Source organism: Pteropus alecto, unplaced genomic scaffold (assembly GCF_000325575.1).
Source record: "Pteropus alecto unplaced genomic scaffold, ASM32557v1 scaffold28, whole genome shotgun sequence".
In the NCBI taxonomy this organism is placed as follows: domain Eukaryota; kingdom Metazoa; phylum Chordata; class Mammalia; order Chiroptera; family Pteropodidae; genus Pteropus; species Pteropus alecto.
The window spans coordinates 1507892-1513191 of record NW_006441063.1 but is presented as its reverse complement, the minus strand read 5'-3'; positions in this window follow the sequence as shown (position 1 = coordinate 1513191).

The window sequence follows — 5300 nt, the reverse complement described above, 5'->3', positions numbered from 1 at the left end:
TTACTTATGATGTACAAAGAGAGCAAGCTCTGAAGGAAAATGAAAAGAATCTATCTGCATTTGGGGGGACAATTCCCTAATTCCCCTGTGATTGGCATTTCTTCTTCACTTTCTGTCTTGTTTTGTCTTCAAATGCAAGCCTGGGAAAACTAGGCTAGTGGCTTTTTTTTGTCTGAATTGCATACAGTTGTTAAGTTGTACTTACTGAGAACCTAGATTGCTCTGGGCTAGGGAAAATACCAGGGAAACAGAAGACCTGCCCTGTCCTAAAACAGGATACAGTCTATATGGGGAGGCACTAGAGCCACTCAGCCTATAGTTAGAGAGGCATTTTAGTACAGAATCACCAGCCTGTGTTCTGGAACAGATCACCTGTATTGAGCAAGGGACTTACTTCTCTGTGCCTCAGTTTTTTCTTCCGTAAAATGGAGGGAGGTAATCGTATCTAATCCTTGAGGTCATTGGTGCAAATGAAATAAATTAGCTGTGACGATGATAATGGTGATGAAAGTTGTGTGTTCATTCTTCATCTCCACAGTGCCCATGGCAATGCTGTGTGAATCCTAAGCCGCAAGAATGATTTACTTCCTCTAATAACTACTTATGAGTACTCAGTATACACCAGGCACTATGCTAGGTGCTGGAGGTACGGTGGCAAAGCAGACAGATAAGGTACCTGCCCTCCTGGTCTAGCAGGGACATGGACATGAAAGTCATTACATCTGTGGCAGCTAAGGGTTCTAGGCAGAGGGTCCAATCAAGGTCCAGGCCTTGTGGTAGGAAGGGGTGAGCTGCTGGAGCCCAGAGGGGCCCAACGAAAGTGGAGGTTGGAGTGGAGTCCAGTTCCTGTGGCCTGGACTGTTAGCTGTAGGCAAATGCTCAATGTCAAATATCAGTGATTTGGATCAATCTGGTGGGGAATTCTGTCCTGTAGATCCAGGGCAGTGTGTGTGAGAATCACACACTGGGCTTCCTTTTGACTTCTGCCTGGCCCCCTGCCCATGGCAATGAAGAGGGGCCTGGGGCCCCCACAGGAGCCAGGCAACGATATCCTGCAGGCAACAGTTCTGATCCAGTCACGAAGGAAGATTAGCAATGGAAGATTAATTTCTCCTTGTCATTTCCCCCAGGGCCTTAAGCAATCTCAAAGGCAATTTTCCTCACCTAGAACACCACCCTCGGGAAGCTGGCAGTGATCTGCTGTGGTGTGGTGCTGGGTGAAGGACAGCCGTGGAGTCCCAGCTCTTGAGCTGGGTGGTGAGCCAGAGAGAAATGTGCCTGCCGAACAGTCATCACCGTCCTGTAATGGACGCTGAACAAAAGAAAGGAGGGCATAAGCATCGCTTTGCTGTGTGAGCTTTCCATTTGGCTAGGGAGCGTGAAGGACGCCTGAAACAGAGCTCCCGGACTGTCAGTGCAGACCGCCACTTGGAGCCCAGCAGCCTTTGTCTCAAATGAGATTTCTTTTCTTAGTCATGGCTCTGCCTGGAGGGCGGGGCACTAAATCCAAGGGCACCCTTTCTTCTTTCCGCTAAAAAGAAGGGAGAGGCGAGGCTGTTTTGTGCTGGGGTCAGAGACCAAACTTCATGCTAACAGGGGAGTCTGAAGTCAGACCTTAGGAAAGACTTCCTGGCCTGAAAGCTAGTCTTCAATCTGGATTTTGATTAGAGGCTTTTCAATGAAACACAGAAAACTTGTTTGAGATGAATTTGAAGACACTTAGGCTAGAGGGTCAAGAAATTGTCTGAAGGCCGGGACAGGGTACGTCTCCCAAGATGGGCTGTGCCCTTCAGCCACTCAGTTGCACCTCCTGCTAGGTCATTCATTCACCCATTGCAACTTTATTGGGCACTGATTGTGTTTAAAATAGGGCTCCACTAGTGTGACATTGGATGTGGTATTAACCCCTCAGACTCTATTCCTTCATCTCTAAAATGGGCTTAATATTGTCTTCCTCAGAGACAGTTAGAAGATTGATAAGCCAACGTAGATATTACCATTGTATCAGATAGAGGTGTCTTCGGCTGCAAGGAACAAAAGACCCAGCTAAAAGTGGCTTAACAAAAGAGGGCTGCATTTCACAAGAGAAGAACTCCTGATACAGGCTCATTCCTGGCTTGGTCTAGCAACTGAGGGGCTTTCCATGTCTCTGCTCCACTATTCTTGGCTTGTTGAAGGTGACTCTCCTCATGGTCTAAAGATGACTAAAGCAATTTCAGACATCCCATGGTTAGTTTAAAGACACTGACACCTCCTTCTCTGTATTTTATTAATGAATTTTACTTCCAGTCTCATTGTTTAGGGAGATGAAACCACCATGATTGGCTTAGACCAAGCATGATTCAACCCTCACCACATTGAAAGGTGAACACTAGAAGAAAATTTGAGCCTGACCATCAAGGAAGTTGGGGAGAGCTGTCAGCGCAGAAGGGGAAAACTGAGCCTCGGATAGGCAACCCGTAGCTTTGGCCACAATTACCAACCTACCTACCTATATTCCTACCTACCTACTTACCTTTTTATTCTTAACTGTATGTCACATTTCCATTAATAGAGAGAGTATAAACCCTTGCTGGCAGGAACACTGTTGATTTTTCTATTCTCTAGCCCCAAGCAGATAGTAGGCACTTTATAAACATTTGTTATTGATGTTGATGACATATGTAAATTACTGCAAACATCATGGAGCTGCAGAGTTTGTACATATTTTTTTGAGAGTTGTAAGAGACTTTAGGAAACATAATATTATACTTTTTGAAGCAGTTCTTAAAGTGTTACTCTGAAATTCATTATGAGAGAAAGATCAAGGAGGAGATAGTACAGAGAAATAAAAGTATGTCCTTGTCTTGTGAAAGAAAGTCAGGAGAGAAAAATAACCAACATATATCTAAAAGAATCTATATACACACAGACTTTTTTTTTTGGTCGAACTTTCACTTCCTGCTTTACCAAAGTAATCTACATTGAGAATTTCCCCCCCTATAGTAAACCTGTTTTATAATTTGATTAACCAAACAAATCAATAGTGGCACCCAGTGGCTAGAAGGGTTAATCAGGGAATAGCAATTTCTTTTTGCATCTCAGTTCTACCAACTATAGCTGGATTTAATATTAAACTACTGAGTCAAGCCTTTGAAGACAATGTTTGTTTGGGCTTAGACTTTGGCAGCATTTTGTTTCCCACGCCTCCTTTTCTCTTAACAGTGGAGACCTTGAAGGCCCATTCTCCACCTTGGAGACCAGAAATCAAAGGTGAGAAAACCTCAGTTGTCTGGCACAGTACGGGGATAGTTAAAAGCTTATTCATTCTCTAGAACTGAATGAGTGTAATTATGCGCATTGCTGAAGTTCCAGGTCTTTTCTCCTCAGGTCATGCTCCACCCCCAAAGTTGCTGACTGTCTGGTCCTTACTGGATTTCAGGAGGCAAGTGATCCAGAGGAAACTGAAACATCTGCCAGTTAACAGGATAACCAATTAATCAAACCAGTGAGAGGGAACATGAAAATGCCTGTGTCTAGCTTTGGAGTTTCATCTTCATCCTTCTAGCAGTTAGTGGGGAGAACATGTGGCTTATACCAAGCTGGTAATTACTTAGTCGCCAGGCTTTGTGAGGTTCTAAGTCCTATTTATTAAGCTTTGTGGACTGCACCTCTGACTCAGACGGGAAAGTAGGCTCAGGCTACACACTGAGTTTTAGCTGGGCACATAGCCTGCTGGAAAAAATAAAACTCCATTTCTTAGCCTCCTTTGCAGCTAGGTGTGGCCATGTGACTAAGTTCTTGTCAGTGGAATGTTAGTGGAAGTCTTACATGCAACTTCTGGGAAGTGGGAAGTGTCCTAAAAAGAAGTGGTCTTGCCTGTCTTTCCCTGTTCCTTCTAACATTTGCTGAGAATCTAGCCCTGATGGCTGGAGTTCAGGCAGTCATCTTGGACTGTGAGGTGGAGTAGAATGGTCAAGTACCACGATAGAGGAAATATGGGTCTTTGAGTGCCATATCAGTTCAGAGCACATTATGGACAAGCTTTCCCCTCTAGCAATTTCCTACTCAAAATGTGATCTTGGACCAGCAGAATCAAGATCACCTGGAAACTTGTTAGAAATGCAAATTCTTAGGCTCTACTCCAGACCCACTGGACCAGAAACTCTTAGAGTGGGGCCAGCCATCTGCATTTTAACAAGCCTATAGGTGCTTCTGATGTACTTTATGGTTTCGGAACCACTGCCCTAGACTATCATTTTTCCATTTTTTCGTATTAAGGTAAATTTTCATTGATTTTTCTTCCAAAATCTATTAAGAAAAAGTATTTAGAACTAGGACATCCTAATAATCCTTTTGTCTTTTCTTCTACCTATTTTCCCCTACTTAATTTAAGAGGAGATATTGTCAACATCAATAAAGTTATGAAAATACATAAATTATGTATGGGTGAAGGCAGGACTCCTTGAAGCATAAAATTTAGGCCAAGCAAGAGCAAAACTGGTACTATGAGCTAAAAATGTCCAAGGATAAACAAGTTGAGTTCATGGAGGACAGTATGGCAGTTAATTGTAGGGGTCAACTTGACTGGGCCATGAGTACCCAGATATTTTGGCTAAACATTATTCTGGGAGTGTCAGTGAAGATTATTTCTGGATGAGATTAACATTCGAATCAGTAGACTGAGTAAAACAGTTGTCCTCCCCAATGTGGGTGGGCCTCATTCAATGAGTGAGCTTTTTTAAAATTATATTTTATTATTGGCTTCAAGTATACAGTACATTGGTTAGAACGAGTGAGCTTTGGAGCACATCCTTCCCTAGTAGCACCTCAGATGAGACCAGGCCCTGGACAACACCTTGTGCAACCTGTGGGACCCTAAGAACAGGTCCTAGTTAAGCTATGCTCAGGATCCTGACTCACAAAAACTGTGAGATAATAAATATGTGTTGTTTTAAGCTGCTAAGTTTGTAATAAAATTTTTGTGCAGCAATAGAAAACTAATACAAGGCGCGATGGTTAATTTTACGTATCAACTTAACTGGGCCATAGGGTGCCCAGATATTTGATGAAACATTATTCTGGATGTTCTTGGATGAGATTAACATTTAAATAGGACTGAGTAAAGCAGATTGCACTCCCTAGTGTGGGTGGGCCGCATCCAATCAGTTAAAGGCCTGAATAGAACAAAAAGGCTGACCCTCCTGGGAGTAAGGGAGAACTCCTGCTTAACTGCCTTTGAGCTGGGATGTTTTTTTTTTCTCCTGACTTTGAACTGGTCTGAAACATTGACTTTCCCTGGGTCTTGAGCCCAAAGGCAT